The following is a 15383-nucleotide window of genomic DNA, read 5'->3' as shown; positions in this document are numbered from 1 at the left end:
TTTTTTGTTTGTCCACCAAAAACATGCTGTTTGATTAATGGAGGACAAATGTGGAGACGTGAGGAGGTGAAGTGTCTCACAGAGACCAGGTCTAAAGACTCTGCAGGCGATGTAACGTAAAAAACAATCAACGGGATCAAGGACCAATCTGTGTTAACATTTATAGTTAAAAATCTTCTCTCTCCTGTCACACAAACGTACAGTAGAACAACACTTCACCTTCTTCCTGTATTTACCTTTTTTGTTCCCGCGGCAGAAACAATCTGACCAATTAACGGAGAGGACGTTCTCACGTGGTTTGAAGTGACGTGTTTTGGTTCGTTTGGATTTTTACTCGATGTGAAACGAAACCGAACCGAAGAGAAACTGCTCCAATGTCACAAAGTCACCAACTGATTCGGACCAAAGCAAACGAATTAAGGTGTGAAAGGGGGTGTCAACTGACACTACAAAAACAGGCACGGACACACGAAGACAAAGTGACAACAGAAAACTACCAAAATGGCGTGGAACAAAGTAACAAATCAGGAACCAAAGCACAAAACTAAACCACTGCACGATGGCAGGAAAACACTCACTGAGAAAAACAGGTAATAATGTCCAGAATTCAGAGGGTGGAACATATTCCAGAGAATCCAGGGGGGAAGCAGACAGGGCTGAGGAGGACGAGCAGGAGCAGGCAGGGTTGAGCAGGCATGGGAAACAGGCTAAGAACAGGTCGAGAAATGATGACGATCTGACAGGGGAAAAAGGACTGAGGAGAGTTTTTGTAGCCAGAGGGGAACACAGGTGAGTCCAATGTTCAGCTGATTGCTGTGAGCAGAGGGAGAGAAGGGGCTGGTGGGCGGAGTCCAGAGGGAAAGTGAGGGAGGAAAACCAAGGCCGGGCCGAAGCCATGACAACGTGTGTGAACAGCATCAGCTTCACAGTCGATGACCTGGTCTGAACTGCATCACAGAATGTGGAAATGGTGCAGCTGGAATCCACAGCCGACCTGCAGCAGCTCACTGTGACTTGAATGTGCGGTCAGTGACGGGGGGCACAAACTGAGGCTGGCTGAATCCACTATTCTTACACAACAACGTCACTGACTGGTGGAGCAGAACGATTTTACCTCACCACTGTGGATGGTGCTGCCCAGTGTGAACAGAGATTCAATGTTGCAGATCTGCACCCAATGGAATTAAAGGGCTAACGTCGAGCAATATTCAGTTGCTACAGACAGACCTGAGCTACATGACCTGCTCTCTACTGTGCAGACCTGGAGAGAGGCCCGACTCCACAGCGTCCAGTTCCCATTTATTGTGACTTCCAGGTTGTTTCATTGTGTTTTCAAACAGGTGAAACTGATCCTTATTTCATCCGTGAATGAAAATGATCAGTTAAGAAATAAAATCCTCTTTCCTCCTGTTTCCTGTTACCGACCGGGCCACAGAGGAGACGTGTGCTATCTGCTTGTTTAAAGCACCATCGCTTGTTGTCCTCTCCTCCACTTTTCGTTCCAAGGCTGCTCAGCAGCATCCTTCAGGTCAGACGCCCTTGGCTGCAACCTTCAGCTGTGCACTGTCACAGAACAAATTAAACACTGGCCCGACTGCCTGCTGTCTTCACAAATGTGACAAATGTTAGACCTTGGCATTTCCCGACAAAATGTTAACACATTCTGACTTCTTTACGTCCCATAGTCCCATGGCTGCAGATTTGAACAGGCTGTCGTCCCCTCAGCTATTTTTTACTTGACTACATAATTTGTTCCCTGTGTGTGTGAAGACATGAATACAGAACGGGCTGTGAATTCTGCATGTCTGAACTCTCCATACTGTAGCCGTCAGGCGGAGGCCGATACATCCGCAGTGACAGGCCTTAAACAACGGGCGAGTGAGATAAGTGAGGTCGGCGTGAAATATGATTAAAGCACAGCCTTCCCCTCATTTTTGATTCAAGGGAGCAGAGCACAAACAGCTCGTCTCCTCCACCCACACACACCATCACAAAGTCAGACACTTTAGAGCAAAAGCCCAGAAAAGCCAAAAAGAGCAAAAGAGGCGAGGGAGGAAGGAGACGTGGCGACAAACAGCCTCCTCAGCAGTCTGAGACAAAGTTTGAGTTCAGGGGAAGATTTTATCTCCGAAAACTGAAAGAAAATGTCCTGCGGGAATTCACAAGTCAGATAAATACAGAGTTTGACCATCCTGTCAGCTCTGAGATCTGAATCTGACTCTATTTACAGAACAAAAACTGCACCGTAGCTTTGAAACTAGATTTAACAGAAAATCAGTTCATTAACATTTCATTAAACGGGTCGATAATGAATCATGACACGTGCCAAAGGTCAAAAATCATATGTTCCAAACTATGACCAATCTATGTACGGCTGCTGTTGAGTGATACAGTATTTGACAAATGGAGTAATGAATGAGTGTAAAGTGTGGTGGTTCTACTCCTGACTTCATCAGAGAAACATGAACAGGGAACATGAGGAAGATTTATCTTGTAGTCCTGAAAACTGTCTGTACACCGTGGACGGTTCTTGTGTTGTACCCGTAGTTTTTGTGCGTACTCGTTAACACATCTGGCCCCTGGGGTAGAATCATGCACCCGCCGAAGGAAACAGGAAAATGGAGCGATTTCGATCTGCTTGGGATTGAAGTTTGTTTTTCATGCTGCTGCTTCTCGAGGCAGGTTGGAGGAAGATGACGTGATAAAGTGCTGCCATCACAGATTTATCCTTACTAACTTCTCCTCCTGAGATTGTTCCATCACCTCTGAATATTGGCATTTACAGGAAATACACATTTCTTCCTCCACAGACATATTCAGCAAATGATTCACGGAGAGACGTCCCCGCTGTGCCTCCTGCACAGACTCAGCAGAAACCTGCTCACCTACAGAACTCAGTCTGCTGGAACCGTTTTCTCGTATCTTCTTCTCACCTGAACAGTTTCATAAAAATCCCAGAACGTCTTGTATTAGTTTCACTTCAGCAGTGTTGAAACATGAGCTGGAAGTTAGAACAAAACTTCTTCCCGCCTGCAGGAATGAGCTAGTTTTAACCTGCAGTAGGAATGAGGTTTCAGGTTTGAGTGATGTGACACAAACAGCTGCTAATAGAACAGATGTTTCTGCTGGTTGGTTCTGGTTCTAAAGGATTCATGCTACCATTACTAAAGAATTAATAATATTTCTCTGTTGACCTCTTGGTATCTAGAAAAGACCAGAGCCAGTGCCAGGCTGTGAACCAATCCGATCAGTCAACGTGTCTCCACATCTGCCAGTTCCTCCATTCTACCACCAGATGTCTCTGGACTTTCTGTCTCTTCCTTGTTCTCCTTCTCACCTGTCAATGAACAAGGTTATAACTATAAGTCAGAACCAATTCAATCTATGGTCTTTCCCTAACCAGAACCAAACCTTAAACTGTGTTGTCACAGCATGAGCTACTTTTTAGAACCAGTCACAGACCAACCATATTGACCTGCTGCCTGAACCTGGTTCACTGTTTTTTTTTTAACAATAAAATATGTGAAAGACATGTTATACAATCTGTACAGAATATGACACCATCTAAAAATAAGTTGCAGCTCTGGTTATCATGCAGCCTCAGCAGAATCTGTGTTTCAGACCGACTGCTGAGCGACAGGTCACACATGCCTCACTCGATTTACCCAAACAGTGTGTAAATGTTGATGCTTACAGTCACTGCCACATTCAGTTAATGATGTGATATTCACTGAGAAACCACTTTAGGGACAGTCTGTCACAGAATCCCATTTTTGTTAAGGTTAAAATTTTCAAGACATTTATATTCTTTAATTATTACTCTTGCCTCGTTTTAACACACTTTACTTTGTCTCTGTAAACTGTTCTGTCTTTGTGCATGTTCTCTAAAATCTGTGTTTCATTTTATTGTGATGCTGTGTCTCCCTGAAATCCTGCTTTCTCCTAGCCACACTAGGACAAGACACTGTACCCCAAACCCAGAGTAGCTTAAATGGAGCTAAATTAATAAAGTATCAATAATACTTTAAAATAAGAGATGGCAGAAATACTGTTCCACAGATTCCTCCAAAGAGATGTGGCCCAAACTTTGTCACTAATTATAGATGGATAACATACAGTACAAGGAGGTGTGTATGTGTGTGTTAGTATCAGGATCAGAGAACGACAGTTTCCCTCTGGTCCAGTCCAGATTCACTCTGATCCTCTGGATCTTCTTCTGCACCTGAAGAGGATGAAGCAGGTGGAGACAACGCTGAGTATTTACCTTCACTGAACCATATCATCCATAATCCAGACCACAAGTTTTCTTTCTGCTGGACACACTCTACCCTTCATCCAGACGTTGAAGGTCAGGTTTCCCAGGTGTTTCACCTGGTCTATCAGAGCTCCTGAGGTCAGCTGTGGATCCTCCAGCAGGGGGCGCTGCTGGACTCTTTCCACTGCAGCCTTGTAGTTGCATCACAATTCCCTCTAATTGTCATAGTCAACCCACCCCCCCCCCCCACCCCCCCCCCCGTCGTCCAGGATTTATTTATCTGTGATAATCACACCTCTGACAACCTCCTCAATGCCAGTTGAGTTGGGTTTTTTAACTGTGACTTTCCTGCTGGGTGTGGATGAAAGATACGCGTGATGGATTGTGTCTATGGCCCCCACCTGGGTTCAGGAAGGGATTTTGCACATGCACAGTTTGTCTCACTCCACCTTTCTCCTATCATATTTAAAGCAGTGTGCAGAGCCACCATCACCCTGCACTGAAGGCAACAAGATTTACACAGACTGTTTTAAAATGCATAGTACATTGTTTAAAAAAAGGCATTTTGTTATATATAAAACGTTCTGAAGAAGAAACGGAATAAATCGGGTTTATTGTGTCTGAAAATAAGTCACTGATGGTTTCTGTAGAAAACCACAGAAAGAGGATCCAAGACCAAAAATCTGTCTGAGCTGCTTCCACAAACTGCATGTTTCCTGTTTTTATATAGAAAACATAGAAAACAGAATTAGAACCAAAAATGTCAGTTCCACGAACTCCACAGATTAAAAAGTGGCTGGGAGCCCCATGCTGCCTCGGGAGACTGGCGCTTTATGGAAAAGGGAATTTGGATGTACCTCAGATCTGTCTGTGCAACATTAGCATATTCACCTTTTGCTTCTGTTGGTTTCACCCAACTTCTTTTCTTTCTTTCAACAGGCAGGCTAGGTTAACTAGTAGGTTAACTAGTAGGTTAACTAGTCTTTGGAAACCAGAGGAGTTCTTAGTTGGGAGTGTGTGAGTCATTGACAGTAGGTGGTGTCTCACAGTTTAGTGGTTCTCTCAGGTTGTCCCAGACCAGACCCCATGGATAAAGACTGATTTCATTCAGCTCCATGTGGGTTATTCAGTAAAAAAACTGAGTTGTTATTTTTAAATTATTTAAAATTAAGACTTTTACAATATTAACATTAAATAGGACCCCGAGAGTTTGATGTGTAAGAACTAAGAGATCAGAAACTGGGAAAACAGAATTTATAAAGTGGAAGTGAATCTGTGACCCAGTGATACGTCAGAGTGACTCAGCTGTGGCTGGATTTCCACAGACAGAGGAACTAAACCATGAGGATGATAAATCACATGAAACCCATTTACACATTTATTGGTTTACACAGAAAATAGAGCAGTTAACAGGAACACACGTCCGTCATCAGGACTGAAATCATTTAAAACTTTTTCTTTCTTAAGACAAATGATGAACAGAATCTTCATCTTATCAAACTGGAAATCATGTTTTAATAATCTCATGTGTATTGACATAAACAATCATTTACAATGTTTTAGACAGATTCAAATGTAATGATCCAGTTTATCAGTACCTGCTCTGGTCCTCGCTCACTTCTCTGGTTTAATCTTCACTGGGATGTTATCACCAGTGTTAAAGTACGGAAACATCCTCTCAGTGAAGGTGTGTGCGAAGGTGTGTATGTGTGTGTTAGTATCAGGGTCAGAGAACGACAGTTTTCCTCTGGTCCAGTCCAGATTCACTCTGATCCTCTGGATCTTCTTCTGCACTGAGACATCAACGCATGGAGCTGGTGATGACTGTGCTAAATATTTACCTTCATGGAACCACACTATCCATAATCCATACTGTATGCTTCCCTTCCTCTGGACAGACTCTGCTGCTACACCCAGTTCCCAGTATGAACTGTCTCCAACCTCAACATCCCAGCTGTGAGTCCCTGAGTTAAAACCCTCAGAGCCCAGAACAGACCAGAAATATTCATCAAACCTCTCTGGATTTTCAGGAAGCTGCTGTTTCTCTCCTCGTCTCACACTGGTCAGATCTTCAGACAGGTTCAGTTCTGGATGAGCAGTGTTTGGATCCAGAACCACAGGAGTGTAGGAGACCACATCCTTCATCTTGGTCCAGACGTTGAAGGTCAGGTTTCCCAGGTGTTTGACCTGGTCTATCAGAGCTCCTGAGGGCAGCTGTGGATCCTCCAGCAGGGGGCGCTGCTGGACTCTTTCCACTGCAGCCTTGTAGTTGTTGAGGAATGAGACGTCTCCAGCTCTCAGCTCCTCCTCTGTGGCTCTGACGGTATATGAAAGAGCTGCTATCTCTCTGCTCAGAGCCTCCATCTTCTCCTTCATCCTCTGACTCTTGTGCTCCTCTTCCTCCCTCAGTGCAGCCATCCTGGCCCTCCTCTTCCTCTTCTAGGAACTGGTGAAGCTTCTTAAACTGCTCCTTAATCTGCCTCTCTGTGTGTCGGGCCTGGACCTTGATGTGTTCAGCTGTTTGATCAAACTGCACTTTGACTTTCTGACACTGCTCCAGTTTGTCCTGTAAAGTCTTCAGGGATCTCTGCAGATTCCCTCTGTGATCCTGAGCTGCTTCATCGATGGGTCTGAACCTGTGGTTGGTGTGTTTTTCTGAATCTCTGCAGACGAGACAAACTGGCTGCTGATGGTCCAGACAGTAGAGTCTGAGTTTCTCAGAGTGCAGACTGCAGAGAGTCTCTGAAGATCTCTGATCTGAACTCTCTCTCTGGTCTCTGTGCAGTATCAAGGACTCACACAGGTTCTTTAAGACCCGGTTTAGAGGTGGTTCTGACCTTGAAGACCTCTGCGTCTGAACTGAACAGGAACAACTAGCTTCCTGCTTTGTCTGAGAGACTTTCAGAAGTGAGTAGTTTCAAGTGATGATCAAGTCTCTAAATCATGATGACATCACTAAGAAGTAAGAAAATGGCAAAACGAGAGCAAATTATTTTTTACTATTAATTATCTATTGTTTTAAATAAGAGAGTAATAGAAAAGAAGAAAACACTGATGCCAACACCATAAAGTTCTAAATGAATGATGAGATCTAAATGACTCTCTTCATGAAAGCAAACACAACTCTTAATGTTTCTGTGCAAACAACCAATAAGTAAACATGTTTTATAGTTTCCAAAAGAACAAAGACACAACATCCAGGAAGTTTGATCAAAATATTTTCCTACTGTACTGCATTGAAAAACTAAAATGCTGTTGAGTTGACCACAGGTTCTTGGCAAGGAGTTATTACATCATGCCAAAATGTAAAGTAATCAATCTAATAGTGTAACCTTTCTGACTCCCAACTGACAACAACCTCTTATGACATTTACATTACTTATCATCAGACCTTTTACCAAACATTACAAGTGGGACAAGCAAGCAACAAAATCTAGTCAAGAAGAAACAACATCAAAGCATGCTATCAAAAGTGTTTCTTTTCAAAGATGAAGGGTAAATTTTTTTTTTTTTTTAGTGCAAGGAGATGCAGAAGAGTTCTGTTTTCAGCAGTTTTTTAAAGATTGCAAGTGAGGTGGCTGAGCGTGCAGAGATATGCAGCTCATTCCACCATCGTGGGATCACTGAGCTGAACAGTTTTCCTTGGTGTCGACTGTGTGGTGCTGGTACCACCAGACGACGTTCCCTGGTTGAGCGCAGTGGACGGGAGGGGATGTAGACCTGAACGATTGAATTGAGATAAGATGGAGCTGTGGAGTTAACCACTCTGTAGGCAAGAGACAGAGCTTTGAACCTGATCCTTGCAGCCACAGGAAGCCAGTGCAAAGATCTGAAGAGCGTGTGTGACATGAGACCTTTTTGGTTGATTAAAAATGAGGCGTACTGCCGCATTTAGGATCATCTGGAGGGGTTTGGTCGTGGATGCCGGTAAACCCATCAGTAGTGCATTGCAGTAATCCAGGCGAGATAAGATCAACGCCTGTACAATGAGTTGGGTTGTGTACTCCGTCAGATAGGGTCTGATCTTTCTGATATTGTGGAGGGCATATCTACACGACCTAGCGACTGTGGCGATGTGATCTGTGAAGGTCAGCTGGTCGTCAATGATGACCCCCAGGTTTCTGGCTGACTTAGTAGGGGCAATCACTGCAGATCCAATGTTAATGCTGATGTTGTGTTGAGTTGAAGGTCTGGCAGGGAAGACTAGAAGTTCAGTTTTGGGTATGTTGAGTTGAAGGTGTCTTTTTCTCATCCAGGCAGAGATGTCAGAGAGACAGGCAGAGATGCGAGATGAGACAGTTGAGTCATCCGGCGGAAAAGACAGGAAGAGCTGTGTGTCATCTGCATAGCAGTGATAAGAAAAGCCATGAGAATGGATGATAGAGCCTAGAGAAGAAGTATAGATTGAAAAAAGAAGAGGACCAAGGACTGAGCCCTGCGGTACACCGGTGGAGAGGTTATGAGAGTCAGAGACACGGCCCTGCCAGGATACCTTAAAGGTTCGTTCGGACAAGTATGACCGAAGCCAGACTAGAGCTGATCCAGAGATGCCCAGGTCTGAGAGTGCAGTCATGAGAATCTGATGGTTCACAGTGTCAAAGGCTGCAGATAGATCTAATAGAATAAGGACAGAAGAGTTACCTGCAGCTTTTGCCACCCGTAGGGAATCCACAACAGTCAGAAGTGCCGTCTCTGTGGAGTGACCACTCTTGAAGCCAGACTGATTGACATCAAGGAGGTTATTCCGGGAAAGAAAGTCAGAGAGTTGATTGAAGGCTGCACGTTCCAGAGTCTTGGCCAGGAATGAAAGAAGAGAGACCGGTCTGTAGTTCTCCACAAGGGAGGGATCCAGAGAAGGCTTCTTCAACAGTGGAGTAATCTGGGCCTGCTTGAACGAGGTGGGAAAGGTGCCTGTTGTGAGAGAGGTGTTGATGATCTGTGTAATGGCTGGTATTAGTGTTGGTGCGATAGCTTGAAGAAGACTAGAGGTGATCGGATCCAGAGAGCAGGTGGTCGGGCGATTGGAGAGGAGGAGGGTGGATACATCGTCCTCTGACAGTGTTGAAAAAGTGAAGTGAGATGCATCGTCAGGTTTAGTAAGCAGAATGTCATTGTCAGGAGGAGTGAACTGGGAGCTGATGGCTGCCACCTTGTTGGTAAAAAAGGAGGCAAAGTCGTCAGCTGTGAGACAGGTGGGTGGTGGAGGTGGGGGTGGATAGAGTAGAGATTTGAAAGTTGAGAACAGCTTTCTGGTGTCTGTGGTGTTGCTGAGCTTGTCCTGGTAGTATTATGTAGTAGTAGGATGATACTCAGTTAGCAGCAGGTCTTATGACAGTTCAACGCTGGTATCAAACATGTCCCTTGAGGGATCTTAGCCCGTTCTTCAGTGGTAAATGGTTCCAGCTCATCCAGATTGTGTGGTTTTCGAGCACGGACATTATCACTTCAGACACAGATATTTAATAGGACTGAGATCTATGCTGTAAGAGGGCCATACCAGGATTTTAATTCTGCTGTCAATCAAAAAGTTTTGACCAACTTGGACGAATGCTTTGTGTCATTGTTCTGCTGGACGACCCAGCGGTGACCTAGGGCCAATCTGGCTGCAGATTTCTTCATTTTATTATTCAAAATGTCAACCTAATCTTCTTTCTTCATGATCGCATGCACCTGAATAAGGCTCCCTGTGCCTGAAGCAGCTCAACAGCCCCTTAGCATTACGCTGCCCCCACCATGTTTAACTGTGGAATAGGGTTAAAGGCCTCTTCCTTCCTTCGACAAACAAAAGCAGCATCCGTGTGCTCAAAAAGCCCGCGTCTGGTCTCATTAGACCAAAAGACCGACCTAAGTCTGGCTTTGATGTACTGTAGCTTTTCTTGGATGACGACTTTGAAGCCCACATGGATGAAGAGACCACACAACAGTGTCCCTCGAAACATCAAGTCAATCAAGAGGCCAGTTCAACAACAGCCATCTTGGTTTGTGGGCGTGGTGATGGCACCTTTGCTGGTTTGTAAAATAAAGCCAGCGTTAAATTCTACCTTGCTTATATTAAAGGCTTTGGATGTAATTAAAAGTATAGAGACTTATACTTGACCCCAATGCCAACAGGCTAACGAGGAGAGTTTGGCTTATTTTGCTAACTTGGACTACAAAACCTGACTTTTCAGGTGTGTGCATGTGAAACACATGGAGATGTTAACTTGACCAGGTATTTTTAGAAACTTGGATAAAGTACTTGGTATAATATGAGATGAACTAGTGATATCTGTGAGTAAATTCATTTTAGGTAGTTCAGTATTTGACCCAACTAAAAAGTAATATAATGGTGCTACAAGAGCCACAATTTTATATAACTGAAAAACACCAATGAACATTAGTGACACGTTTACATCCGGTAACAACAGCAACTAACTTTTCATCACACGTATTACCTACTGTAGATTAATACTGACGAATGAGGAGATGTGGCTGAGGGTTAAACTGGCCCCTCTCCCAGGTGGTACTTGGAGAACAAGCTGGATAAACCAAGCTGACCTGTTCAGGCTGTTACAACAGTACATGCACCTGACTCTTGTGCTCCTCTTCCTCCCTCAGTGCAGCCATCCTGGCCTCCTCCTCTTCCTCTTCTAGGAACTCTAGATTGACGAGGAATGGAATAAGTTATTAGCTGCAGCTCAGGTGAACACACACATTGTGCATTTATGTGACGACACAGTCGTCTGTATCTCTCTTAAACCTCAGCACAGTTTCCAGGAGCTGTTTGACAGCTCAGGTTAACAAAGTTTTACACCTGATGTCTTTTCTCTGTCCTCAAGGCTAAAAAAAGTTTTGTGAAAGATTGCAGAAGCTCATGTTTTTTATTGGTGAGGAAGAAACTTCATTTTCTCTGTGCAGGCTAGTTTGTGGAAGATAACCCTAATAAATAAATAAAGAGAAATCGTTTTAGTGCCCCTGACCCCTCTTTCTCGCTTCCCGACAAAAATTGCTAACTTGTGTAACCTCACAGCAAAACCTCCACTTTGGAAGGAAAATAGTTTCTGTCTGAGTTCAGGGACTGTGGACTGTGTGTGCTTTCACTTTATAGAACAACTGTGAGTCTGCAGAATGTGTGGACTGCAGCATTTAACAGAATGAACGAACTCTGACTGTTAATTTGGTCCATAAATCAGAGACTCTTCTCTCTTCATCACTTTGTTTTTCACCTGATCTCTGTCTCCTCTCATCACTCAGGTCTGTGGAGGCTTCACTGGGTTTTGTATCATCAGAAAACTATTGTGACATAAACAAGTCATAAAAACACTGACGGCGACACAGTTAGACTTTGTCAGCCATGAAATTACATTGAAGGGAGATGAAGCTAAATTAAACAGACAGACAACGGTATGATGTGGCCACTAAATCCTAATGAACAAACTCTAATTAGTAGCTTTAAGTAACTGGAACATAGAATCTGAATCATTTGGAGCCATGAAACCAAATGTTAATATCACAGCCATTGTGGATTGATCATGTCACTGACAACAAATAAGTGAAGAACACCTGATTTTCAGAGGACAACATTTAAATGAAATTTGAGATGATGACAAGAAACAATCTAATGTACAACAAGATTTATTCTGGGTTGTGTGATCAGAACATTCACCTCAACAATGCTGGGAGAAAATACATCAAGCCGAAGTGTCTCATACAGACATAGTCTAACACAGTAGTTCCTCCTGTATAGAGGTGGAGGTGGGGGCTTTTACATTTGTGTGACCAGGAGCCCCTTTTAGTGTTAAAGTGTCCTTCTTGTCCCCCTGGGAGTTTGAGGCTCACTGGTTTCATTATGCGAGGCTGTGACTGTGGCTCATGCTAAACACGGTAAGCAATAGGAATTTTGGTTGGTAACACTATACATTCAAAGTAGTGGAGCATAATGTTAGCTTGGCTCTAAGTAGGTTATATATTTTGTATTTTGATAATATTTTATGATGATTTTGAACTTCATTTAGCTTGGTTTCTATAATAGAGGGCTAGTCGTTTTCCATAGCAACTTAATGCTGATAAAAACACACTGGATTAATTATTCATATGCTTGATACTTAATATTAATAATTAATATAATTAATACTTGATACTGGGAGTAAAGGTCCCATTTTTCATTAGAATTCCAGAATATAACTTCAGATGTATGTTGTTTTTTAATATTTTATTAACATCCTTTACCTGGCTGTGTTCATGTATTACACCATCACACACTTCTGAATTGAACACACCTAGTCCAGGTAGTCAGATAGATATATAGATACATAGTAGGAAGACTAGCAGGGGGTCCTTGAGGACCGGTTTTGAAAACCCCGGACATAGACGGTGCATAAATCACTTTCTGCTTTAAAAAATGTAGTACTGATAACTCAAGTATGCACTGAACCGATCTGGAGACACACCTTTGATAGATCTCTACCTAAAATAAAAATGGATTTAACAATAATTATTGTTTATTTTCACAGGAGTCCTGTGATGTCGGTGCCTCCCTGGAAGTAGGAAATAAGCTGTTATTTTAGTCGGTGTGGTTGGTGGTACCAACACTTAAAGTACCTCCACATCCTTTTGTTTGTCAGCACCTTGTTCAACACGACAAACTAAAAAGGTTAAAATGTGTTTTAGTAACGACAGTGTTTGTGAAATCACCAATAACTGGATGAATAGCTATAGATGTCATATATACACTGCAGTACTGCTGCTGAACTCCGTCATACATAAGCTGTCTGTCCAGCCTGCCCTCAAAATACCGAACATCTGTCCCCGGAGTACCTCAGGGCCTGTCAGTGTGCAGAAACAGCTGATCTGTTTCACAGTGCAACTACGTGATACTTTAATAATACTTTAACACCAGTTATTTTCCGTGAGTCATTATCTGCCTTTGTCACAGGTTGGTTGATGAAGTGATGATTGAAACAGGAAGCAAACTCCTCTGATGTTTTGTTGATCCATGTATCCACCCTGAGTGCCCACCTACCTTATGATTCTCCTGATTTTCATCTGTGGTTCAGTCCTAATTATAATCTAACAAGTGGTCATATTTAGTGTGCTGCACATAGTGAAACAGTTAAAAAGATCCTGTTAAGTTATAGCCGAGTGTCACAAATCTTTTTTGACGTACCTACTACATCATTTTTGGTTTCATAAAAATGTATAAAGTTGTTAATAACTGCTATCCAACGCTTTGTCCTTTTCCTTTTAATTTGTGTCAGAAAACTAAGTTTGAATGTGTGAAAATAATAAAATAAATTTGATTATGTCTTTAAAAACATGAAAATGTAAATTTACTGGCCCAGTATACTCCCTGTGCTGCTGTAGTCCAGCTGTGAATATGCCGTCGGTTTGTCAGGTCCCTGTTTTGCAGTCAGAACATGTGGACACAGCAGATCAAAGCCTGGACCAGAACACATCAGCTCCTGTTCCCTGTACAGCGGCTCAGCGTGGGGTCTTATATGGGCCGAGCAGGGAACAGGTGTTTTGTCATCACGGACTGCTGCCTGAGCTGGACAGTTTTTCTGTGGAGATGTTTGAGCAGAGGTGCTCGTGTGCTGGGTCCTACACAGAGGACATACCCGGTCCTGTACATGAGCTGTGGCTGCAGGTCAGTGTAATAGTGTTATTCTGGACATCGGGTAGATGTTCACAGATGTCGGTTATGGTCAAGTTTATTAAAGTGGCTGAACTGTCACGATAATAAAAATATTATCTGGACTGAAATCTTGGGCTCTGTCTACTTGCTGGGATTTTTTTGCCTTTATATACCAGGTTTAGTTTTCTCCTCACGCTGTCAGACTAGTTTTGTTGCGACTCCTCGGCTTAATTTTTCCTGCCTGGTTCCTTGATCCGGACTCTGTTCCATCTCTGTACTTCTGCACCAGCATGACCCTTTGGCTTTCAAAGTCCATCCTGACCTTTGTGTACACCCTCAAACCAACCCTTCTGTCACTCTGGATTCAGGGCTTGGACTACTTCAACAGTTCTCACATTTCCTCTCTGTCCTGGTTGAAGCTGGCTCTGGATGATCATCTTGTGTGAGTCTTTTCCACTCAGCTGTGTGTTGGTGCAGTGTTTTACCTGAGTGTCTTTCAGCAATGATGACGCAGGCTGTTCTACCATCGTGCTGCTACGAGCCTGTGACTCCACCATTTCACCTCAACTCACCTAATTTTAAATGAACTGCTCAAACTTACATGAGGTGTCTGCTCAGGTCGGACCACTAATTAAAAAATCACAAATAAAATAAGTAAAGCGGAGAAAAAGTTTGCACCACGTTGGTTATATAATAAATAAATATAATATATATATAAAAAATGCCACAGATAATGTGCATCTGCAGATACTGACTATAATTTGGAGTCCACCTTCTTGTACTGACCCATGAGAAGCTGGAGGACAGGCTGAACAGATACGGGCTGCTGACAGAAACTGTAAATAAGGGACGAGCCTGGTTTCGAACGTCTTCTCTCATTCTGTAAATCTGCTTTAAAGCAGCAGAAAATCCCACAGATCACCAATTGTTGTCAAACACTGGCCATCTGTTCCCCAGATAACTGTGACTATCTCGGTTCCTCACTGACGTACACTCATTTACACAGAAAGAGGCAGAGACAGAGGTGGTGGTGGTGGGGGGTTTCTGCAGAACACACAAACCTCCTGGGTGTTGTTTCTCTAAAACACAGATAAGTCGTAAGACTTTCCTGAGTTAAGTCGCCTTTTACTCTAATGCACGGAGGCAGAATTTGTGCTAGTGTGATGTGACTAAGTCCTGTAGCCACATGGGTTCTATTAGTTTGATTAGTGACGTGACTTAATCCACACCAGCAATCTGCACAACATCTATCTATAACTCCATATCTAATCACCACTCTGTATTTTAGCTCGTCTTATTGGAACATGTTCACCACGTGCTTCTCAACTGTAACGTAACACACGGATTCAACCATGAGCTGCCGGTTAGTGTGCTGTCATGATGCTGGGGTAAGATCCTGAAAACAGCCTCAGATCCAAATACAGAACCACCAGAGCTGGACTGGTGGTTCCATAAACACACTTCAACCATTGTGAAACATGAAGCAGCTCTAACGTACACCAAGCGACTACTTGA

General features: G+C 43.3%; 1 pseudogene; it reads right to left on the bottom strand.

Annotated features, from left to right (window-relative positions):
- Positions 1 to 5620: 5620 nt before the first annotated feature.
- On the bottom strand, positions 5621 to 14184 carry LOC113153560 (annotated as a pseudogene).
- Positions 14185 to 15383: the final 1199 nt, after the last annotated feature.

This window comes from Anabas testudineus, chromosome 5 (genome assembly GCF_900324465.2).
Source record: "Anabas testudineus chromosome 5, fAnaTes1.2, whole genome shotgun sequence".
Lineage (NCBI taxonomy): Eukaryota > Metazoa > Chordata > Actinopteri > Anabantiformes > Anabantidae > Anabas > Anabas testudineus.
This window is presented reverse-complemented; position numbering and strand designations above follow the sequence as displayed.